The sequence below is a fragment of the Cyprinus carpio genome, chromosome A11, assembly GCF_018340385.1.
Source record: "Cyprinus carpio isolate SPL01 chromosome A11, ASM1834038v1, whole genome shotgun sequence".
Classification (NCBI taxonomy): domain Eukaryota; kingdom Metazoa; phylum Chordata; class Actinopteri; order Cypriniformes; family Cyprinidae; genus Cyprinus; species Cyprinus carpio.
In genome coordinates this window covers 20,180,062-20,207,342 of record NC_056582.1, presented here as the reverse complement: position 1 = coordinate 20,207,342, position 27,281 = coordinate 20,180,062, and the positions used below count along the sequence as shown (strand labels likewise).

General features: G+C 35.6%; 1 pseudogene; it reads right to left on the bottom strand.

Moving 5' to 3' along the window:
* LOC109078414 overlaps positions 1-27,281 on the bottom strand; it is a 132,118-nt pseudogene that overhangs the window by 22,956 nt on the left and 81,881 nt on the right.

Sequence of the window (27,281 nt, the reverse complement as noted above, 5' to 3'; positions counted from 1 at the left end):
GCCTCCGTTCCATTCATTTCCACAAACTACACCCACACACACAAACAGACTTACACTGAAAATCCAGGATTCAAGATCTTATTTAAACCTGGAAATCAAGTTTTAGGATTTTGAGTTAAAAGTTTAAATGAAGACGAACTTTTTCAGATTTCTAGGTCCACTAATCAAGGTAAACTTGTTACACTGATTATGCAACTTTTCCAATGAAGGACAAGATAATCTTAGAATCGCTTATCAATATATTCTGGAGAACATGATTCATCGGGCTTTGATAGTGTCAGCTTGAAATGCCCCCTGTCATTAAAAGCAAAAAACTTTTTTTACACTCAAAAATATTAGTTTGTGAAGAACTGCTTGTACAGAAGACGGATACTGTATTAAATAAACATATATGAAAATGTATATCACTGATATTACATATTATATAAACAATAACTATATGTACTTCTGAAGCCCTCCATCGTGTTTGAATGTCTACATTCTGTCAGACAGGCGGGGCGGGAGGGGAAGGAACACACCCCTGCGCTCTGCTCTTACACACATTATGGAATTCTCCCTCTCCTTTGACCTTTACAAATACTGTACAGGGACCTACTGAACTCTGCAAAAGGCCTTTTATAATCGGCTTTAAAATGTACATCTAAAAATGTGTCTGAAGTCATTGATTTTGAAATGCCTACATTCTCAGAAATAAAGGTTCCCAAAAGCTGTCACTGGGGGCGGCACCTTTTTCAAAAGATACGTTTGTACCTAAAAAAGGGTCCATTTTGGTACCTAAAAGGTACATTTTAGTGAGAGCTTTGTACTTTTATTTCTGAGAGTGTACCATGAAATTGACAATTAGTGTGACTGAAACAACCAATAGAGAACTGACTGAAATATAATATACCATGAAGCAGGATCTATGGGCTGCTGAGAATGCACTGTAAAATTCAAGAATGATAAAAATCAGACTGTATAAATTGAAACTTATGCTCATAAAAATGTAATGGTTGCTTTTTGTGCATAACAAGTAATATAATAATAGTAGAGAAATTATAATACTAATATGTAATTATATTTGTAAATATAAATAAATTACACATATTCTTAAAAATATTTTTAATAAAAAATTATAAATAATTATAAATAAACCAATTATAAATAAATCAACTTAAAGGGTTAGTTCAGCCAAAATAAAATTATGCATTAATGAACTCACCCTCATGTCGTTCAAAACCGTAAGAACTCCGTTCATCTTCGGAACACAGTTTAAGATATTTTTAGATTTAGTCCGAGAGCTGTCTGTCCTCCATGACATTGAAATGTACGGTACGGTATACTGTCCCACGTCCAGAAAGGTAATAAAAAAAATCAACAAAGGTAGTCCATGTGACATCAGAGGGTCAGTTGGAATTTATAGAAGCATCGACAATACATTTTGGTACCAAAAATAACTTTTTTTTAAAGAATTACGAACTTATTCCGCTTTTTCTTCTCTTCCGGGTCTGTTGTGAGCGCGTTCACAACACTGTAGTGACGCCGCTGACGTATTTTCTGTTGTTATTGGGCGCACCAGAGATAACACGCAGCAGCGTCGTACGTCAACCGTCCACAGCAGTCGCGTTCACAACAGACCCGGAGAGAAGAAAAAGCGGCGGAATAAAGTCGTAGTTTTTGCCATTTTTGGAGCAAAATGTATTTTCGGTGCTTCAATAAATTCTAACGGACCCTCTGATGTCACATGGACTACTTTGATGATGTTTTTAGTACCTTTCTGGACGTGGACAGTATACCATACATACATTTTTAATGGAGGGGACAGAAAGCTCTCGGACTAAATCTAAAAATATCTTAAAACTGTGTTCTGAAAGATGAACAGAGGTCTTACTGTTTGGGAACGACATGAGGGTGGGAGTCATTGAGTAATTTTAATGACATAAATTTTAATATCTGGGTGAACTACTCCCTTATATAAAAAAATAATAAAAATTATAAAAAAAAAACAAACATTAATCACACTAAAGAAAAGGTGGCTGATCATATGAAAGTGAAGAAAAAAAGTTCTCTCTTTATAAACTTATGGGTTGACTTAAGTACAGCTCTCAGTGCAGTGGATATGCACAGTAAAATCTTTGAAAAAACCCAGACAGTCAAAGAGCATGTGTGGTGCAGAAGATGAACTGATGAACTACTTCTATAATTCTTTGTTAAATATCAAACAGCCTATTATAACCATTTGGTCAGTTTCCTGATTTGTTTACAATTCATGTTTATTGCATAGACAATATTTCAAATTCACCTTTAACATGTCCTGTTATCAGCTTTTATTGGTTTGCATTTCGGATCGTGCCCTATATTGAATCTGTACCAGAGCTGTTTTAGTTCAGTGTGTTTTTGGCTCCCAGAGGAGCCCTTTGTTTTAGAGACTAAAAGAGATTCAATTTTAAGCCCAAATGCTCATGTGTGCTTTGAGAAAGGGAAAGGCCCAAAACAAAAGACCCCTCGGAGCCTGACCCCAGCCTGAAAATGCAGAGTTTATGCCAGTCACAATGTGTCACTCGTATGCCAGTCACAATGACTCCGACAATCAATACTCAACATCAACATAAAAGAAAGAGCGGAAAGAAACACAGAGCAAAGCCTACGAAGAACATGTACTATACATAGTTACTCCAAATCTTGGTTACGTTTGAATGTAGGATGATATTTGATCACAATCTTTACCACACAGGCAGCTGTGCTTAAGATGTGATGTAAGAATGAAGAACTGCCAGTGCTTTGTCTTTATATGGGCATCTGTTTTCAGGGTCAAATCTTCAGTGGACATAAAACAGGTGTCGTATTGACTTAGACATGTATACAAACACACAATTTTGAAGAAAAAGAGCAGGGAGGAGATTAGAGGACACAAAGTCCTAAACAGTTCATGAGATTAGGGAAATAGTGTCTGCGTCGTGAGCGGTGGAGTCAGGTGGACATGTTATGTGAGTGATCAATAAACAGGTTATTATGTCACGATTAATTATGGACACCCCATAAAAGAAACATTCACATGGTTTTGGATCAGAAATGCTTTCAGGTGTGTCTGAAGGCAGATATGCGTCTGTATTTTTGTTTTTGTTTTCTCATCATTTTTCTTTTTTATATTTCATAATAATAAAAAAAATGCATGCTTGATTGAATGGTGTCGAAAATAAATAGAAGGGCCTGAACATTTGAACTGTATATAAGTACAAAACGAATTGTATGCTACTGGGGTGGAAGTGAAGGACATCCATATCACTCAGAATGAATAAATAATATAAAGATGTGTTAAAACAGAGTGAGGCCAGCCAGCCATTTTTGTTGGAGCTATGTTATGTAGGCCCAAATTATGTCTTTCAGGGGGTATGTGTTGCTGAAAAAGTAGGTCAGTGAAGTGGCAAGGTTCACTAGCATCTGTTGCTGGACTGCAACTCAATTACCTCCATGAAAACAGCAATCTGTTACTACTAGCAATGTTAATCAAAGTTGTGGTTGGTATTCTAAAAATTACAGAGCGCTTAAGCGCCTTTGCTATTATGAATACTTGGAATTTTGATTGTCTTAGCGGTGGTGGAATCTTTTCTAGTAGGGTACACATTCCAAACAATTTTGAGCATACATCCCAGTATGCATTTATTCCAGTATAAACAAAAAAGACGTTGAAATATTTTAAATAAAGATTAAAAAATTGAGGAATGATTCACCACAAAACTATATTTTCGTGTAAGAAGTTTTTTCAACAATCTTTTTTATTATATATATTTATTTCATATTGCAACAATTCATTTAGACAGTGCAAACCAGCAAAATACTGTGAGAGGGAAAAATAAATAATGTTAAAATTGTTTAGAGCAGGGGTTGTCAAAACTTGGTTGGAGCCCCCTGCATACTTTGTTTAATAACAGTGTGTTAAAGTTAAACGTTAATGTGGGTTGGGAATAATGAACATAATATGATTTGTTTTAATAGTCACTGTAAAAAGTAATTTTGAGATTTTGCCACTTTTTTTTTTTTTTTTGTAGACTAGACATAACATATTTTTTTTTTTTACTTTATAAATTGTCCAGACAAGAAAATGTAGTTATTGGCTTCTCAAACTAAGCTGAAAAATAAATGATATAAGAGTAAATTGTTGTTTCAACCTCAAAAACGCATGTTGAAACAACTGAATCACAATGAAAAATAATTAAGGGATAACAAAATAATTAATGAAGGGGAGCAACAAAAACTTTTAAGTGACTCAAGAATGTTTTTTTTTTTACAGTGCATATTGTCACCCTTTTATATGTATTGTAGTAATACACAGCACAATATAGTCATGATTTGATCATAATTTTCTGGAAAGGTGCACCAGCGTCAGTAAAAAAAAACACACACAAGTGGCATCAGTGTATAAGACACATTTTTTACTATCACTTTCAGAAATAATGTAAATATCTGATCAATAAAACAAATGTTAAGAATACTTATAAAAACATTATAAACACTATACAAATGTATTTACTTGTCCTCATCCAATAGCCATTGAAATTTAACGGCATTTTTAAAAAACAGAACAAAAATATTATATATTGCTATGTATAAATTTAAAACATAAATTATAGTTTGCTATGCATGTACAAACATATATTTATTTTAGAAAGCTAAGAATATAACCAGGGACGTCATGCACTAAGTATTTGAGGGGGCACCGGTCACTCATATTCAAAATATTATATTTTTTGTATTTAAACCGTAATTTAATTAAAAAAAACATTGTAAGTTAAGTGAGAGTGAAGGGACATGTGGCCAAGTATGGGACCCATACTCAGAATTTGTACTTCTGCCATTTAACCCATCCAATGTGCACACCACACAGTATAGTGAATACAACACAGTACAGTATAGCTGCCGACAGTTGAATGCATGAAGTATTCAACAGTACACACTTCTTTTGTTCAGTACGTTACAGTGAATCATCCTTGATTATTTAAAGTTCACTATGTATTTTTGGGATACGTCAGTGTAAACACCACTACTCGCACTTATTGTATACTACAAAATGTCATAGAATAGTGCAAAAAGTATGGGACCTTAAGTGTGTCCCCAAAGCTAGTATGTTGAAAAGACGCAAAAAAAAAAAAAAAAAAAGGCAGATGTTTGCAACCAACAGTCATCTAGAGAGTTTAGATTAAAGGGGTTTTGAGTTACTAATAAGTCAACACTTAACCTGGTAAACAATAAAAATTAAAAAAAATAAACGCATACCAGGTGTTATTAAAAATATGAGTAGTGTTCTCCGCATCATAAAGACCCATGGCTGCCAGATCAATGTGCTACTCTTTCTCTCCAAGTAGGTAGGGAAGTTAAAATGAAATGAAATGTGGGGAGGATGTCGTAACTGTGAGGAGATGTCTTGACAGGCCAGTTTACAGTCGACAGGGGGCGTTTAACCGTATGTGACGACAGAGTGGTCCGTTACCTGACCACTCGTGTATGACGGTGATAGGTATGTCCCAAAGCTTGCCATTTGTACGCTTCTACTATTAACACTCACTAAAGTGTATTGTACTTTTTTGTCGTCATACACCAGAAGTCGTACATACTATATTTTTCATTTGAGCCGAGTCTTTAAGTATTGCTCGCCTGCACTTTGTGACGGCTCGTTTTGGAAAAAAAAAAAAAATCTTATGTATGCGAAGTCTCTGTTGTCTTGCGACTTGCGTGCACTCCACATTGTTTAGAAACATGGTGCCACCTAGCGCCAAACTTAGCCCCAAGACACTTTTTACCATTCTATGGTTGGTTAGAATCCTCGCTGCCATTTTGATAAGTCGTCGTTCCACTCTATGAGGTGGAGGAGTGGGAAGTTTACGTTTATATAGACAGCACCCTCGACTCTTTGAACTTTGACAGAGGGGAAGCGAGTCTACTTCATTATGCAAAACTTGAGGCCACCCATAGAACCACAATGCAAAAAACGATTATGACGGTCTTTGCAGATTGCGTTTTTATTTATTCCCCACCACAAACAAACTCTATAATATATATTTTTGTTTTCATTTATAACAGCCTACGCATACCACTATACATATAGTATACTGCCCATCAAACTAATTGTGTAAGGGAAAAAAAATATGAATAAATTAAATTCCACTGGGGCATGCGCAGATTCAAAGTGATGCAAGGGAACGATGGATATTCCAGTTCAGCCCATTGCAAAGGTTCTGCCCAGCAGTGGACACTCACGCAGTGTAAATCAATGACGTACATCTGAGCTAATAGGATAGATGGGATGAAAGAGTTAGCGAGATGTGAAGGGTTATAAACGATCACTGGAGAACATTTTCGTGGGTGTTTCGGGACCATAGTGAAATCGCCCCAAAAAGGGGGGTGATACTCACAATACAGTGGACTTGATGATGATGGACTATATATCCCCAGCCTTGACACAGTGACAGATGTGGTTAAATGTGATTAGAAAAAACCTCCCTCCCTTTTGCCACTTTGGTTATGTCGCCCGAATGAAACAAAAACACCCGCTGTAATATATATTAGAATACTAATTTATATACTAGTACAATATATTAGAAAAAATACTTATATTAGTAACTTCAAAAATCTATATGTATACTTATAAATATATATATTTTTCCCTTTTTGTTTATAATATTTATATTTTTACGTGTTTATATTTATATTCATTAATATGACAAAGAATACAAATTACATTTGGTACAGGAACCTGTCATGTGGCAAACAGGGTAAAAATTCTCCTCTGTGTCTCACCTCCACGCAACTCCTTCCAGTGGATAGAAGAATGGCTCACCAACAGGTTCATGGAGGAGGAGCGAGAATGGAAGGAGATGCTGCCTCCAGAAAGGACATGTTACAGGGAACACACGTACAGGATGGGCCTGGAGTGGAGGAGGCGCAAGCAAGCAAAAAAAAAATTCAATTTAAATGTTAAAGGAACATGTTACACTAACAAAGCACAAAATTGCACATTGCAGAGTGTTTATTTGGATGCTATCACAAAACTAATAAAGGGTCCAATCACATCATACCCCTGATGCAGCACCATGTCAGAGCTCCACATAACATGGTTCTGTCACAAAACACAAAACAGACAGATTTTATTTGGACTTATGTGCTGCTATTCAACATGCACCAAAAAGCCCTCTTGGCCCAAGTGGTGTACTTCTGTGCCACCAAGGGGAAATGATCCTGTTTGAGACACTGACACAATGACACTGGTTAAAACCAACAGTGTAACTTTGAAGTGAGGAATCAACTGGTTTGCCCTGAACAATGGATGATGGCAGTGTGTTAAAACTAGTGTGAAAAGTAATTGTTTTTTGCAATTCTGTTTGGTTCGGCAGTAGTAATTCAGAATTGACACATTGCACCTGTTTAAAGACTGCCTTTCCCTATACAGAAAAAAGTGTAATGCACTGTGGTTTGAAGAAGAAGAAAATAATCTCACGTAATACGACAAAGCCTGCCAGGAAGAAGAAATAACTGATGATGGTCACATAACAAGTTACAAGGAGCACTGCTCATTTTTTATTACTACACGTTCGAAATTGTTTTTTTGTGTTTTTAGGTGATTTGATTGCATTATGTCATTTCTACAGCTTCTACTAAAACAAACACAATGGACAGTTGTGCATAACGTTTCCATGGCAATCTCAAGGACCAATTCTAATTGATCTCAAGCTCACAATGTGATACAGCTGACCATGCAGTATTTCCAACTACATCAATCAGGGCAACATCCAAATTGCATAATTGTGTTACTTCTGAATTCCTTTGAAAATTCACATTTGTTTTAGTTAAACAATGGTATTCCAAATAAAACACATACTGCATTAAGAATAGAAGCTGTTTGGTCAGTTGTTGCAGTTTTTAGTAGAGCAATTTCACCACCAGGCACCTGAAATTGAAATCATAAAACCATAGATAATAAGACCCAAGAGTTCACCGGTTTCCTTAGTGGGGCCAAACCATTTAAGAGGAGCTTTGCTGACCTACAACCCGCCACCTGTGTTTTGACCCACTGACTCTTTGAGGAGTATGGCTGGAGGATATAGTTTCTGTGCTGTGGCTATTTTGACAGGGGAGGTTTTGTCTGAAAAGAGGAACTGGAGGAGGGGGACTTTCACACACAGGCCGCCACACTCATGACTTCGGGGTTGCGGCAATGGAAAACATTGCTTTTACTTTGATTCAGTCTGATTTAAAAAACATTCATGTCAGTCACATAGGTGCCATTACTAAACTAACACAGAATTCAGACCCCTCCTTTTTTATTATAATAACTCATGACCCAAATGACTCAAATATACAAACAAAAACCGTTGGCAAAATGCAAGAAAAATAGCTCCGTCTGTTGATCTATTTTTTTGAACAGGTGCAGATCCTTATCTTGCAGGTTTTATCTTGTTACTGTGGTTCACCTCATTGATCTTCCTGTTCTGAGAACTCTTCTCCTTTTACAAAATAACCCATTTGCTACCATTCCTTGCCTCACCTCACCAAATCTGTTTTTCCACAGAAGAAGCCGAATTTCGAAATGCAACAGTTCATGCAAACAGTTCAAAAAGTGCACTGGTATCTGCGTTAATTTAATCCGGTTCCCCCCCCCCCCCGGTACCTTTGAGGAATTTTTTTTTTTGTTCATGTTATTTTTTAAATATGCGATTCGTCTGACAGCCCCACAATTCAGCGAGGCCATTATCCCAACCTCGACCTTTGATCAGTTTCTGTTTCAAGCAGGCTTTAAAACCAGCAGGTTTTAAGGGCTGGTGCAAGAGGCCAGTTGGAAAATGGTTCCAGAGGTGGTCCCAGCACCCCAGTTGGTGGGGAAAATGGGTTTTAGAGTTTCCTTGCTTCCCATCAGTTGTTTATTGGATCCTCTCACAATCCAGCTTATTTCCATAATCAGCTTTTTGTGATGTAAGCCCACACCATGTGTGTTTTTGTTTGGGATCCATTCACACTTCTCCCTGACCCATCTCCTTCTTTGTTTTCCCAATCCTCCAAGCCCACATCATAAAACTAAATTCTTAAGCAGAGCCTCCCAAAACAATTTTTAGTACAGGTTTTATCTTGTCTATCTTACGTAAGTTAACGTTTTACACCCCACTCCCCACTGCCCTGGCTTAGGGGTCAGGGTGAGGCATGCATCCCGGCACCCAAAAGTGGGGCACACTGCATGAAAAGAGCCCTGATGGAGTCCCTGGAAGGATGAGGGAGTGGAGAGGGTGTGTTAAAAGCACTTACTAGGTTGTAGAGGAAGGGAGGCACGTGCGCACGCACAAGGCACGGAGTTTGCGTTTACCAGTGGGCCTCTTGAGTACCTCGCAGCTTCTTCCTTCTGCCAGTTAATCTCATTGAAGAGGTCTTCGGAGCGTAAGGAAGAAGTCATTGATCTTGCTGCCATGCTTCGTTACACGCTCCGTGGTATAATAGACGCGGGCTTAGACTCCGGGGTAGGAATTCGCAAATGTTGGGGACGGGACAAAAATACAATCTGTTCCATTGTGCGATCCAGGCGGTATGATCTGTAAGGGAAAAACAGATGTTTGCAAGCTGGCGGTTTGGCTATAGTGGTGGCTAGGAACTTACAAACAGAGTTGCTGTTTTGCTTTTTTCTTCTCGCCTCTAAATGGTGCAATCCACATGTAGCGAAATTTCAGCAAATTTTCGAAGGTAAAGAAAGGTTCACTATCCAAATGTCAATAGTAATAGTATTGCTTCAAAAGTCACTATCCAAACCAAGCCCACTTTCTGCTGGTCTACGTGGTGAATTAATGTACACAAAATTAGACAGAGCGAAATCTCTGTGTAGGAAATTGTTTTTGCCATTACACAAAACTCCGTGATTGAGTAGATGCTTTGAAATGGGATTTTTGCCCACAAATTTTTTTGGGGGGGGGGGGGCAAAGCAATGGCAAATGTAAACCATACTATAAGGGACAATAGCTATTTTTTTAAGAGTAAACACAACATATAGCAATTGAAAATGTATAAGAAAAAATTTTGGTGTAATAGGATTATTTTTTTTTATTTTCTGTTTTTCAGAGGATTTTTAGTATGTTCTGGGTAAAATAAAATGTCTATGACATTCTGGTTGCTACAACAAAAGTCTATAGGAATTTTTGTGCATTTTTTTGTTCGCCAGGTGAAAATTGCAAATCTAAAATTGCAAAAATTGCAAATCTTTTGAAAAGATTTGATTCATGTGCGTAGCATAAATCGTCAGTGTTTTTTCACACAAATAAAACATATTGAATACTGATGAATGTGTACTCAAGCCTGAGAACATCTTGGATGCTGTAGCATAATGGCCATGGCCACCATAGATGGACACCACTGACCTCCAATTGTGCTGTGTGTTTGGCGTAGAAACTCTAAAGCGTTCATCACCCTCCCCGTACGTCCCTCCTGGCTTTCAGCAATGGCCTGGAGTTCCTTGTTGGTGTCTGGCTACTGCGGGTGCATGTGGAAAAAGGGATGAAGGCTGTGCTTGCTTTCATTGAGAGCAGTGTATATACTGTAGGTTGGCAATGACCTGTCTGGCTTTGCTCTTTTTTTCATAACACACTCTTACCCTCAGGCAATTGTAAAAGCCAACGCCTGGTCTGGAGAAATGATTGCAAAAACCTGAACTCATACCTGCCCAATACGTAGGTTACTGTAAAATAATAACATGTTACTAATCTATAGATGTTTTCGGAAGTATGATGTCAAATGTGCGGTGCTGTTTCACATAAAAGGTTTAATTCCTTAACTTTTAACCTCGCTCTGCAATATTTTCTTCAAACTGTTGGACCTTCATTTACAGTCGTTTACCTGAATGAGAAAAATGCACTGTAGAAGAAGACTTTTAAAAATAAAAAAAATTGATTATGCCGCTGGCCTAAATGCAAATTCTATCATAAGGAATTTGGACTAATGCTTAAAGATATGGAAATAATACATACATACTATATATATATACATACATACCATTAATAATATACAAGATATATATATATATAATATATTAATCTAATAATATAAGAGACGGACATATACTAAATATAATATCTATCTCTATAATAATATATATATAATAGACTGACAGCCACTTTTTATCTATTGATGTATTTTCTGTTTATCTATTCACTGTTTCTGTCTGCCATATATTAAGTAATTTATAGAATAAAGATATATGTATAGCCCTTTAGTTTAATCTCCTTATATTTGTGATTAATGATTAATGTACTCGTAGTTATTTTTCACATATTTGTGAGGAAAAAAATTTATTATGTATCTGGTGTTTTATCTTACATTTTTATATGTTTTAATATTTACCTAAATTTTGGGGCCAGATTTACTAAAGAGGGCAAATTCAAAAAAGCGCTAATGGGAGTGGAAATTTCCTGCGGGGTGTGATTATGACAATGTGCAAATGATCATTCAAAGTGTAAATAATGGTGCAATACCAGTCAATTTTTGATGAGCGCATTGCATTCATTTCATTTTATCCCATTTTTACTCTCCACCAGATCAATTGTTTTTTGCATCTGAAAAGGGCAACACAACTACAAATGCATATTCTCATTCTCCTAAAGGTCAGCCACAAAAATAACTGCGTCCACGCCCTTTCAGTGGCTAAATCTTCACTGCAGTCGTCTTTAGTAAATCCCTGACAGCTTACTAGTTTTTACAACCAAAAGATGTTTGCAGTTGGCGTTGGCGCAAGCTGTTAGTAATTCTGGCCCTGATCTCCTTCTCCGCTAAACAGCCATTCAGAATTCTCATAATGGCCCAATTACGATAACAACTGAGGGTCAAAGCCAGCAATGAACCAATAAGCTCTGTTTAAAAAACACGGCAGTGTAGCCACCACAGTTGGACATGCACCTTTGAGCCTCAAACCTAGTAAAAAGCATAGTTTCTTTTTCTCTACTTATTTTGGGTAAAATAAATCAAAAGGCCCTGTCAAATTTATTTTGTTCCCTGGGTCTTTTCGTTCACCACTCTTGATGGCCAAACAGTGTCAGTTTGAGAGGGCCTGTGGAAAAGTCGCACCATTCTAACATGGTATGATACTGATCCTCCACCGATGAACCCAGTAAATTACGAGAATACGGCAGAAAATCTATACTGAAGCGCACAGGGGAGGGGACGCGACGTGATCGTAATCCAGACATCTGACACATCGCGTGAACGCAGTGAGTCAGTGTGTGCAAGTGCCTACGTTTGTGTGCGTCACCTGCTGATGGGCCAAGGACTTGGTAGATGTTGTGACCACATTTTCGTGGAGAAGCGTCGCTGGATGCTCTTCACTCACCATGCTCATCATCATCGTTGTGTTCTACCGTCATTTCTCCTTGCATGTAGGCCTTTTGATCACCTCAACCTGCTACACCAACCAAAACATTTTAAATAATGACTAGTAGAATGGTTGTCACCGAAATGCAAAACAGAAAATCCGCCACTGGAAAACTGGAGCCAGAAAAGATGTGTGTTATACATGCACAAGTGGCATTCACCAGTTCTTTAGGCCTCATGTATACAGGATTCGCTACGCATTCTCACTGTCGTGGCGGCTTTCCATGATGGCAAGTAGCAGGGTTTTGAGGGCAGTTATTCTTACAACATGAAAAAGACAATTTCTCAATTTATTTTGGACTAAAGTGAAAAACTACATATCCCATATGCTGTGGGAAGTTGTTCTCACACCTTGAGCTCCAAGACCAAGTCCATACCTTTTCTTCCGAGATTGGGTTGGATGTCATTGAGTGGATGAGAGCGAGTGAGCGTGATATCAATGCACATTACATTCATGCGTGGCAATACAAATCGGAAGGGAAAAGATGTTAGAATATAAACTTCCATTCTAAAAGTTTGTTGTTGGTAAGTCTGTTTTTTAGACTATTTAATCCAAAAAAACGTGTAAGTTAATATTCTAATGAAAAAATTACTTTGTTTTATTTTTTTTTTTTTTATATAGGTATTAAAAAGGCATTATATCCTGTTACGCAAAAGCAGATTTTTTTAAGTGTTTTTCAACATTATTATATGGTATTAGTTTTTGAAATAGATGTCAGAGCGTCTCACTGTAACTTTAGTGATCCAATTAATACAGGCGCACTAGTACTTCTTAGGTATTGAATTCTTATACAGAAACCCCAAACTTTATCAGCGGTATTCTATATTATGAATATCATTTATAGAACTGTCTGAAAAGTAAGCTAAAAGATCTCGAGCGTCATAATAAGGACTCTCTAAATAATTACTTCAATCACATTAACCCCCCCCCACCAAAAAAAATAACTTTCTATAGCTGTTTAATATGAAAAATCATACCAGCAAATTAAGCAATTATGGCCCGGAAACAGATGCTTCAGTGAGAGACTAATCATCTACTCATTACAGGACAAAAGCAACATTGTCGTCCATACAAGTATCAACTACATTTGCTACTTAGATAAAGTATGGACAATGACAATAATCATTACCCCATTTTGAATGTTCCTATGAAAAAGTGCCATGAGATATGCAGCCTAGCCGAAACACCAAAGAAGCACATTTTGTCATAAATTTTGAGTAGACAATAGAGGTATATAGGTATGTGCAGCTAAGGCTGCATTATCTCAAAGCAAAAGTTCAATCAATAATAAAATTCTGGCATCATTTACCCTCCTTGGTGTTTTGCGTAATGAGACAAGGAAGAGATTTAAAAAATTACACTCTAAGTTCACAAAAGAATCAATGGATCCTCGTCTGAATGATTATTTCTCGAATCAGACAGTTCAGAGCTGCGTTTCCCAAAATCATCAGGAGCCAAAGTAGACTTAAACAACAGTGCTCACTTTATTCATAAAATAATATTATGATGATTTTATGGTTAGAGTAAATGTATGTAATATATGTAAATGTATTTAAAGTATGGAATAGAAAGAGGGTGTGGATGTGTCGGTCCACCTGGTTTCATGGCAAGGGCCCTGGCAGTACTCTGTCAGGCTCTCCCAGTCTGGGTTTATGAGAAGCGACGTTTTTTCTCGTTAAATATAAAGCCCCAGCAGCCCAGACCTTCCTGAGTGCTGCCACATATACAATCAAGGAAACTGTAGTGTCTCACCACACACGTTGTGTCTGTTTTTGTTGTTCTGACAGCGAAGGACGTTCTAGAGAGAACAAGCGATAAAAACACCGAAATGAGGGACATGCTTTTTGTATTTATATTCATATTGGAGAACAAAAAAGAAGCACAGACAGAGTCCATATATAACTCTTAGTATGATTTGGAAATAGGTAATTTAGACATTGTCCAATCAAGAAATCATAATTCTTTGGACAAAAAAAAGGGTTTCAGATTTCTTTCATATGTATTTTGTTTCCTTCACGGAATTTTAGAGAGAAGATGTCAGATCCAAGAGCGAAAAAAAAATTTTTATACAAACACTGTTTGAGTGATGTAACCATCCCGCCTTTTCAGATAACAAAGTTTATGAACCTTTAACAGCTCAATTCCGTTCTGGCATCCACTTTCCCAATTTAACCAGTCGCTTGTGGATGACATTAAGCACCTTCCTACGTTTTTTTTCCCTCCACTATCCCTTTTCCACGAGAAACACACCACATTAGGGAAAATAAAACGGCTTGCAAATAACAGTTTCATGTTGAGATTAAATAACTAGGATCTATTGAATTAATATCTACATGCAGGTTTCCTTAGGGAAAGAAAAATCCATAACTAATGTTACGACCATAACTGGCATAGGCTACTTTTTTTATTAGCAGACATTTGGACACTCTTAGCATCTAGCAATGCTAATTTCTCCACACAATATCGCGTAGTCGGACCGCATCTACCTGCCAGTTTCACGGTTGTGGTTTCTCACAAAGGAGCTGCAGAAGGCGCAGGATTGGCTGCATGATGGTTATTGATCACCGCTCATCTCATTGTCATCCTGGTTCTTCTCGTCCTGTGCTGGTCTGCCCCTCCGCCACATTCAGATGCTCATCTGCATTCTGCCTCCCTTCGGTAAGCTGGGGAAGGCTTTCTTAGTGGCCGTAGAAGCTTCAATAAGGTGCTCTCGCACTTCCTCGGTTACTACAGAACCTCTTTTAACTGAAAAATGGGGAGGGTTTGTATTTGTTTTAGTATGATGTTATATCATGGTATAATTGTATACAGTATAATCCACGTGTAGTGGTTATGTGTAGTTTATGCGTCATGTGGTGATGAGCCCTGGACTTTCTTGCGTGTTGAGTGTCCTTGTCGTTTGCGTCCGCGTCTTTGCGCTTGCTGACGCATATCGCTGGGTTCACCGTCCACATTTGCCTTTATCTCTTGCTGGCCAGCTTCCATTCCGCTCGTAAAACACTTTAAAGGAACTTCTCTGACTTACTGTCACCTGTGCAGACGGCAGAAAAATGACCGCTGGAGGGGAGTAGGTAGAAAAGAAAAAAAAAAAAAAAAAAAAAATTAGCATACTGTAAATCAGGGGTCCCCATTTATAATTTTTTTTAAATCACTATCCCTACACTATCCTCTGACCTTTAGAATTGAAATGGAACGTTAGAACATAAATGATGCCAATAATTTGGATAGTTTGGTGTTTAGCCACGTCATCTAAACACAAAATCAGTGGTGGACAGTAACCGAGTAGCTTTACTCTTCGTTACTGTACTAAATACATTGTTTCAGAGTATCTGTACTTTACCGGAGTAGTTTTATTTTAAGGAACTTTTCTTTTACTATCACTTACATTCCAAAGCATAAGATCGTACTTTTTACTTCCCTACATTTCATAAAGATATCCCGTTACTCCTTATAATATATCCGTGCTTGAGACGCAGAAAGCGCGATTCAAGAACGCACTGATTCTTTTAAATGGAACCCCTTTAAATCGGTTAGCAAAGAGCACGAACGATTCTTAATTCACGAATTAGAAGCCTCTGATTGCAGCTGTTCTCGAGTCTACAACTCACTGATTCAAACTGAACCGTTATTGCGAGTCTCTAGTGAAACTCAATTCACAAACGGGAGATATTGTGAGCGCGCGCGACTGATGCCTGCTAAAAAAAGTAAGTTACTAAATGGCGAATTTTGAGATTATTATTGTATCACTGAACTGTCCTATTTAGTCAAAATTGTCAGTTGTTTGTGAACTAAATCTTCCCCTGGTAAAAGGGTGATCTATATTAAGCCCACTGAAATGCTTGAAATGCAAACACCATCAGCATCTGTGCCTTTTAGGTAAAAAAAACAAAACATTAATTAACACAGATTAAATAAAATAACTAATGCACGTTCACATCCCAATACCATATCATTAACAGTTGTATAAAAGTTACGCATTTATCCCTATGTGGTCTGTTTTTATATTGTTTTATCAACAGTATAAACGTTGATATTGTTTGAATTAACACCCCAAGTAGACAGATATGAATGTTTATTCATAACCATACTGACAATTAAGTGTAACTTGGAGCTTGTGCTAACTGTCTAGCTTAACAAGCCTTGTGGTGCTAAGTTGAGGTTATTTTTAAAAATAAAGTCAAAAATATTTTTATTCAACCACTAGATGTATTATATATGGGGGAAAAAGAAAGGCGTGATGTTCAGAACATGGTAACTACAGTAATTATCAAATTGGGAAGTGATGCCCCTTTGGGGAGTATTTGCCAGGAGTGTTTTTTTACCACACAGACAAGGTTTGAGAAAATGTTCTTCCAAATTCAGGCCGTATTCCATTGTCCATATAATAACTATGATGTCTGCAAAAACAACAAATTTTAAAACACCTTGTTTCTTACTGGTGAAAATCTGATCAAATGTGACTGTGGAGCACAAAAGCAGTCTGAAGTCGCTGGGGTATATTTGTAGCAATAAGCCAAAAATTACATTGTATGAGTCAAAATGATTCATTGTTTCTGTTTATGGCAAAAAAAAATCATTCGGATATTAAGTAAAGATCATGTTCCATGAAGATATTTTCTAAATTTCCTATACTTTAAATATATAAAAACTTATTTTTTTATTAGTAATATGCATTGCTACGAATGCATTTAGACAAGTTTAAAGGTGATTTGATTTTTATTTGCTCCCCCTCAGATTCCAGATTTTCAAATAGATATCATCCTTTGCTAACAACAACAAACCTCAATGGAAAGCTTATTTAATCAGCTTTCGGATGATGCCTGAAATCTCAATTTCCAAAAAATTGGACTTATGACTGGTTTTGTGGTCCAGGGTCCACACATCTGTTTTCCCTCTAAGGTACATCCCAGTGTAAGCTTCACAGTGACATTACTATATCACTCTCTGTCAGCGTTTAGTCCCATATCAACAACAAAAATCTTGACTCCATGTAGAGTGGTATGTTGAGACAATTCCAGGATTTTGAGCAGTAGGATTATAAAACACTTATACCATAAAAAAAATGTGCTAATATAAATTAAGTTAAGTAGCCAGCCTATATAAAATTGCAAAATTAAATCTCTTTAGCAGTACTTGTTTTACTTAAAGTACATAAAAAAAAATCACAGTACTTTTGTACTTTCACGCAAGTAAAATTGGAAAAAGCGGAGTAATATTTACTTTTAATGGAGTATATTTTATTATACGTATCTCTACTTTTAACTCAAGTACTCTCGATTTGTGTACTCTCGTCCCCAAGGCACAAATTCACACAAAGACCAGGAAAAACAATACATTCTTTTCAGAACTTAATTAACATATGCATTTAAAATGAATAAAGATATATTTTGTTTTTGTTTTCTTTTTATATCTAAATAGATTATATATATACTTAAATTTGTATTATGTATGTGTCTGTCTGATAATTTATGCAATTTATCTAGTGTTAAATTTATATAATGAAACAATATATATGTAGTTAATATTTTATGGTTGACATTAATTTTGTTTATATTAGTTTTCCATCAAATATATATTTAGTGTATTTCCTATATAAGATAGATAGAAGATAGGAGACGATAGAGAGATAGATAGATAGATACCTGAGATAATAACTTACTTAACTTAATTTAGGAGAAACTAAAAACATCTTCACATAAACCCCTTTTAATAATGTCATATTTTGTTACTGTTGCCCTTCAGGCAGAAGGCAAATATACAGAAATGTAATAAAGTTTTTCAAACACTAAATTCTAAATTAATATAGATGAATCCTTAAAGCTACAAAAAGTTAGTGATTCCATTCCTTTTTTCGTTGTTTCTTGCTTAACAGGACATTACAGCGCTGTTATTAGGGTGTTTTAGGATGCTTAAAGAGTTGCCGGTGCTGGAACATGAGTGGATCTGACACGCTCGTATTTCTAATGCTCGTCTTTTATAAAAGTCTTAAAGTACTATGAGCTGACGAGTTGGATTGGGTGTGTTCGATGAGGGAGACAGTGCTGGGGCTGCTCCGGGGACAGGTTTTTGAAAACCTCTGCATTTCAATAGGCCATGTTCCTTCAAATATGAATCATATATAACAAAGAACTACATTCATGCCACGTTTTAAGTCAGCTTTAATCGAACTTTTTTGGTACTTCATGATTTAACTGATGACATAATTACAACATGTGGCATGCTTGTAGTTTCTTTTACGCTTTACTATTAACATGATCCAAGGCTACAGTCGCGTGTAACGCCTTTAGTGAGTTCAATTGAAGAGCACGTTGCTATGAGCACAGTATAAACGTTTGACAGGACAGGAAAAATCATTTTTATGACAGATGGCCTGCCAACCTCCTCAGCTGAAGCCCGTTTACTGTTGTGCTTCTGAAGCTCCGTCGGTCACCTGTACCTTTTCCATGCTCGTTTGAACTATCGCCTGTCGCTGAGAGTATATATATATAATATTCTATTAATTTTTTTATATCTAAAAAATATTTTAAGTGCGTGTGTGTTTTGTACATAATATTTGTTTTTAGGTTAGTAATGTGAGGTTTAATTATTATATTTTAATTAATAAAACATTTATAAATTATGTACAAACATAGAATTGCACTGTTTAATAGTAATAAATAGTAGTACAAATAGATAGCAACTTTAAATTATACAAACACACACACAATTTCTTTAATATACAATAAATAATTTCTAAATAATTTTATATTAACTTAAATGATTTTTATATATAAAATTAAACATTATAGATTTTTTATATTTCAATTTAGTCCGTGTTTTATATTTCCTTGTATACTTATATAATCTTTATATCTCAAATAGTCAAGGAAGATTCCCATTATACATTTTCAGGGTGCATGTGCCACTCCTGTTCCAGTGCATGAGGAGTTAAGTCCGCAGCCATGCTCCTAAGCAGAGTTTCACTCCCCTCCCTCCCCTCCCCTCCACCCTGTTTACTACTGCCAGCCAGACTCACACCACTGCGGTTACATAAGCCTCTCTGAGCGGCCCGACACACACACAAACTCACAGCAATTACCACGGAAATAACCTGGAGTGCCTCCCTCAGCTCACCTGATTTTACACCATCAGTCTCCACGCCATCCCAAGTGCTACAAGGTTTGGCACAGTCGACACATTTTCAAAACAAGCACATAATTCACACAGTGTGTCCCATTCAAATTTGTTGTCCTCGGTTCCTGCTGACCACAAAAATGAGGTGCTGAACTGCGTTTTAATAATACAACATGCCAATTTAAATATTAAAGGAAAACTTTCAGCTTCCTTCTATGAATAAAAGTGTCCCGCTGGTTATGTAGTGTTTTTCTCTGGTATATCCTGTCCTACTTTTTTTTCCCCTTACATAAGTCAGTAATCAGCTGAGTGGTGGAGGGGATAGCAGTGAGCGACTGCTCATGCACACTCGCACAGGACGACAGGGAAAAAAAGGAGGGGAGAAGAGCGCAGAGGAAAATCCTGCCCTACTTTTCTCAAGCCAAACAGGCACGGAGCAGGAGTATGATGCGCGGCACAAGGAGGGAGGGCGAGGAGTGCAAGTTATCAGCCGAATTCTGGGGCAGTTTTGAAATCCTGTTACATAACCAGCCTTCTTTCCAGGTTAACAGTGAACGCAGTCATTCAGGCCTCTTTCAAACAACAGCGAGCGAATGAGAAACGCAACACACCCACAGCGGCAAACACACACACAAAGGAGACATACTTAAAAAATGATTCATCTGCCTCAGCACATCCAGTAAACCTCAGGACGTCGTCGGACAACGTGCATTTGATTAAAAAACTTTATTCTCTTTCTGTGAATGACCTCTTTGTTAAAAGCTGCTCACTGAAGTTAATTGAAGGCAGTCCTGACACGGAGCCAGATTAAAATGCTAAGCAAATCAACACGTTATGTAAGACACTGGAGCAGAGGAGAAGTGGAGTTTATAGCATTACGGCATTCAAATGTGCAAGTCTCATGACTGCTCTTATAAACAAGACAGCCATATCAGATGCATCGCCGCAGTAAACATGTCAACACCTGACTAACATATGACTGCACATGCATGAAAACAGCGGAAAGTGTTTTCCAGGTGTTAGACAGGAGTCTTCGAGGTTTCCAGAACGATGACCCTCTAGTGAATAAAAAAGACGGAACAGGGACCCCTGTAACATATTGTATAAAACTGAATGTTGCATTTTAAGCCTGGTTTATAAAAACAATAATTAATAATTAATGTTTGTTAAAGTTCTCTACGATGCTAACATTGCAAAGCCATTATTAATAACCTTCTTAGCCTCAGCTGAAGTCAGCTTAAAATATATTATAGCTATACTGTTAGTTTAAAAGTAAAAATAAATAAAAAACAATGTATAATTAAGTAAAAATATAAAAACAAATAAATGTATTAAAAATGTATAATTTATTTAAAATATACATAATATACTATAATTCAAAATTAAATTAAATAATATTACAAATAAGTAATAAAAAAATAATGCAGAAAAATGTATGAATAAATAAATATAAAAATATAATTAAATAAAAATATTAAAAACTAATAAATGTATAACTGATTAAATTTTTTTATACATAATATAATTGAAATTAAATAAAAAAATAATAAAAATAAATGCAAAAATAAAAACATTTGTAGAAACAAATCAATAAATATATAAAATAAATAAAAACAAATAAATGTATATTTAATAATATAATTATATAATTTATGTACAATTTAATATATAAAATAGCTCTTAAAATATCAAATATATTAAAAAACAATAAATGTATAACTAATAATAATTTAAATATACATAATATAACTGAAATTAAATTAATCAACTATTGCTGTCTCTTCTGAATACTTAAGAATATTAGCACTCGTTCCCGTCCCTAGTAACAACAGTGTTGTGAATCTTATGTTATTTGCTCAGCTGTAATTGATGTAAGCCACATGCGATCAGCTCGGTGCTCTAACAGACATGCTTGACTTCTGCCTGACCTTTATGTGCTGTATGACATGGGTCTTCATAATGCATGTGAGAAATTAACAAGAGGCATTATCATACTGAAAATTCAGTTTTACATCACAGGAATAAATTTCATTTTAAAATATATGATATTGCCTTTTATTATCATCTAATCCAAGTTCAAGGTCTTACGCCTCAAACCTCATCGTATCTTCTACAGTCTGTCAGCTTGTTATACATCGAGTCTATCCTGGCAAGGTGACCAGCCTCAACCCGACAGGAAGTAGACTCTGCATGGGCAGGTGAATGTGGGCAGCCGCAGTTGTGTGATGGCGGAGTCTAAATGATAGAGCAGCATAAAAAGGTCAAGGTGCAATTCTCGTCTATCCGAGCTCTTGGGCATCAACAAGAGGATGTTATGTAAGATCCTATTTTATAAGCAAACGCTCAATCAGTGCTGTCGTCGTGCCCACCCGCCCTGGTAACCACGGGAACGGCTCGCTCGGCAGCGGCTGGGGATGCGGGGAGATGTTGATGTACCGCTACACAGCACCGTCCCTTCACACTTCAAGCAGCAGTTTCCCACAAACAGCAGCTGAAGGAAAGTCCTGCAATACACATGCATATAGATGCCACCACTTAAGGATTTTAAGTGCACTTACTAAATCCATTAGAGAGCACTAAAATGTCACATGAGGAAGACCATGATAATAAGAAATGGAGAGGGGGTTAACCCTATAAAGCCTACTGTATTATATTTGATATGCAAATTTCTAAGGCTATTTCTATTTTTGTAAAATAAAGATAAGTACATCACTTTTACATTGTTTGTAATATTTCAAGATGAACACTTACAGGACTGAAGCAGATTAGGATAACTTAATTATCCATACATAATTTATTTAAAAAATCAGGTTAAAATGTAAGTATCAAATCATCATATTGCATTACATTTTATGTTTTGCCTCCACAATAAAAACTTTTTGAGCCTTGATGATAAAACTAAGCATTTAAATATTATATCACCAAGACATTATTGGAAGATATAGTGACAACTGATATATATATGCATTTGATGATTTTTTTTTTTACACAATATTTTTTCTTCTACATTATGTTGTCATTTATTTTTCTGATTTGTTTTAATTTATATAATTTCTATTCCAACAGATTTTATTTTATTAAAAAAAAAAAAAAATATATATATATATATACACCGTACAGACCCAAAAGTTTGGACACATTACTATTTATAATGTTTTTGAAAGAACGGTCTCTTCGGCTCATCAAGCCTGCATGATTTGATCAAAAATAACAGAAAAAACAGTAATATTGTGAAATATTATTACAACTTAGAAACTAATAGTTTTCTATTTGAATATACTTTAAAAAAATCAATTATGCCTGTGATGCAAAGCTGAATTTTGCAGCATCATTACTCCAATCTTCAGTGGGTCCACATTGTAACATCCAGTCTATCCACATGATCATTTTAGAAATCATTCTAATATTTCTGCATTTATTATGAGTGTTGGAAACAGTTCTGCTGTCTAATATATTTGATGAAGAAAAGGGTTAAAAAAGAACTGCATTTATTAAAAATAAAATAAAATTCTAATGAATATATATTCTAATAATATATTTTCTTTACTATCACTTTTTATCAATTTAACACATCCTTTGCTGAATACAAGTATTTGATTTTATTTAAAAAAAGAAAGAAAAAAAATACTGACGCCCAAATTACTGCACCAGTAGTGTATATTGTTATTGACAAAATATTTAATATTTTTAAAAACATAGCTTCTTTTTTTTTTTTTTGTACTTTTTATTCATCAAAGTATCCTAAAGTAATCACGTTCTGAAAAAATATTAAGCAGCAGGAACTGTTTCCCAACTTTGATAATGAATCAGTCATTATTAGAAATGATTTCTAACAGATCATGGATAATGATCCTTAAAATTCAGCTTTGTCATCAACAGAAATAAATGCTAATTTAAAATTTTTTTAAGATAACAAATGTAAAAACAATTATTTTAAATTGTAATCATATATCACAATATTACAAATTGTTTTTTTCTGTATTTTTTTGATCAAATAAATGCAGGCTTGATTGAGCTCAGAAGAAACTTCTTTTCTTTCAAAAACATTAAAAATATAATGTTTCCAAACTTTTGGTCTGTACTGTATATATATTATATATATAATATATTATATATATATTATATATATATTATATATAGTATATATATATAATATATATATTGAACTAATATTGCCTTTCAAGAAATTGATCCTTAAAAAAAAAAAAAACAGGCTTTACGGGTTAAATAAGCTGGATGTAAATCCAGCCCGAGGTCAGCTTTAAACACCACTCTCACACGCTAGAGTGGCTAGAGTAATAGCACCCACATCCTGCTGTTCTTCCTTACGCTCGTGTGCATCTGCTTGTGTCTTGAGGGGCTGTTTGAGTTTACGGTAACCAGAGGGCCGTGGGCAAAAACAGAGGCTATGCACACATCTAACTTCAAGTGCACAGAACATCTCCAAGGACCAACACAGACTGTGACAAAGTCTGAAAAAAAAAAGTATGTAAATATTTATAGGTCATGGAATTAACAAACACACTTACCCCTCACACACACACACACACACACACATTGGGAGTTTGTTATGTAGGTCAAAAGCTAATGTTTAACCGAGGTGCGTGCACTTATGTGGAAGGCGACAGGTGCGGGGTGTGACCTGAAACCTCGGGAGGAGTCCTCCAGTTTGAGTTTGTGTCCCACTACACCTGACACCATTTTTCCAACATTACATACAAACAGGCCTGACTATAGTAAGAGCCAAAGTTTTGAGTTCAAAAGAGCGATATTGTCATTCTTCTGCCTCTCCTCTCTTTTAAACATCAACAATGATGTTCAAAATGCAGCCATGAGTTGGAACCTGAGCAGATGATGACAACTGCAATAAAAAAATAAATAAATCTTTGGATCTTGTGACCTTTGGATCCCGATCTGAGGGCCAATTTCTATGACTCATGGATGGAGACCCTTACTGTTCCTCTCCACAGGAGCTGTTAACACATGTGTTCTATTTATACTTTTCTCAGGAAATCCCCGAGCCATACGTGCGCACGTCCGTGCCGGCAAGATTGCACATGGCAACATCTCCTGCATTCAAATGAATGTGTGTCACTTTCTTCTTTTTATAACAGATGCTACGATGTCAGCATACTGTATGTTGTAAAGCCAAATAAGAATGCTTCAAGGATAGTCATTCCCCAAATTATGAAAATTATGTCATTCACTGTTTGTCGTGTCAAAACCTGTATGATGTACTTTCTTTCGTGGAACACAAAAGATGATATTTTGAAGAAAGTTTAAATAATTTAAATTAAAATATCAGAGTAAGTGGGATCCCAAAACAACAAAAACACACCACAAATAAGGGTGGTGTTATAGATATAATTATATATATTATATATATATTATATATATATATATATATATATATATATATATATAGATATATATTAGAGATATTTCTATATATTTATCAGCTTAATTTCTAATTGTCAGCTTAATTGTTAATTATTTAATTATTTTTATCTTATTTTTTATATTAGCAATATATATATATTATTTATATAGATATATATATTATATATATATGTTTAATATATATATATATATATATATATATACACATATATATGTTAAGAGGTTTATTAAGAGGTTTCTTAATTTTTGCTATGTCAAATAGGACAAATTTACAGTACAGTTACCCTTTATATTTCTCAAATATTAGACTTCACACTACGTAAATATATATTTCTTCTTCAAAAATGGTCTTAAAAAGCATTTTTGTCAGCTACCATATATATATATATATATATATGTGAATAAACAAACACTCAGGATCAAATATAAAATCATGGAAATATTTACACACACACACACACACACACACACACACACACACACACACCACACACACACACACATTAGGTCTGTCAATGCATTAACGCATGTGATTAATTCAAAAATCCTTAACATTTTTAAAATAATGTTAAACAATTAGCACAAAATTATTGAAGTACAATTTCTATTCTAAACCTTTTTACTTGATTTCACTTCTCTATTTGCATATTGCACTTCTAGCTCATTTTAAGCCACTAAACTCCCGGAAAAATTTTCAGTCCTCTGCAACCAGTTTCTCACATCACTCTGCAGTTTGCTTTCTGCTGGCATAATAATAAAATAATAACAATAATCAACAGCATTGTTTTTGCACTCAAAAAATGTAATTTGACCCATGCAATTCACTGAAAACTTATCCCATAATAATCTATGACGTAAAAAAAAACAAAAAAAAACCAATGACAAATTAATGGTGGCCTTGTGTTTGTTTTCCACTCCCTTGCGCAATCTTTGACATGCTGCATAAAAACAGGCTGATTAATAATGAACATCTATTTATAAATGGACCTTTGGCTCTGTGAGTATACTATATGATCTTCTAGAATGTTTGATGTGAGTATTTTACCTCGTTCTGTCACAGAGGAATGCATACGCTGACGTCATAGAGTGGGAGGTTGTGTGTGTGCATAGCTGCTTAAGCATCTCAGGCTTGCTGCCCACTTGCTGTAGAGTGTGTGGGCGATGGCTTCCGTCACGGGTCATCCAGAACTCGGCTGTTCTCATACACTCTGCTTCTGCACTGTACTCTCGCTGTCTCTCACTCCTTCCCACTCCTACTTGAGCATTACTCACAAACAGGATGAAGTCTCGTCTGCCCTTCCGACTTCAGTCTGGTCTGGAGGTTTTACAGTATAGAGTTGGATGAACACAGGCCCGTATTTGAGCGAACTGAGCGCCAATGGATTCATAATTCAGGATGATTATTTCCATGCTTCCTAATTTATGTCTATTCAGTTCATTGTGGGCCGTGTTCAAGTGTGTGAAAATTGGATCGCATGTATCCTGTGACCTCATCATTTTTCAATGGCAGCCTGAGGACTTTCAGATAACTCTGGTGGGTGGTTTAGAATCGCAATGATCAACACAGACTTGAGGCCTAGTCGTGCCAAATGCAAATTTTGCAAATTAAACCATTCTTAAAAAGGAATAGAATTAAAAGGTTTCATTTAATAAAAAAATTACATTTAAATTTAATTGTTTGCTGATGCAAAGTTAGGCACGACAATGCTAAGGTGTTGAAGGTGATCGCCATTAGAACTGGTGACATTAATGATGCATATAAAAATATCATACAGCAATGAATCTGTCATTTTTTTGTAAATGAAATCAACATTTATTTATAAAGCACAGTGTTGTAAATTTACAAAAAAGATTAAATATCATATAAAAGAAAGAAAATTAAATGAAATATTTAAATTGTAAAAGAAAATACATTAAACACCACAGATGCATCTAATTTACTTATATGATGGCAAAGCTAAATTTACAGCATTTTTATCATACTGCTTAATATTTTTTGTGGAAATACATTTTTCAGGAATGACTTTAATGAATTTCCTGTAACAATGTCTTTACTGTCACGTTTGATCAATTAAATTCATACTTTCTGAATATAAGTATACATTTCTTCAAAACCTTATTGTAAAGTGTTACCATATATAAATTATACTGAACAAAAACAAACTGAAATATCTTTTTGACAGCCTCTCAGCTATTTTCATCATAACATTTACCAACATATCGCAGTAACAAATGAGTGAAAAAAACCACAATCACAGCCTTTTTTTCAACTGCTGAAAGAAACGGCAAGGGCTAAATGGAGCGAGATGAACCTCGTTGCCCAGGTCTGACTTCATTTAGTGCCACTGATCAGCACTGCCCATGCAAAAGCAGCCTTGCACAATATTCTTGTTTGGGA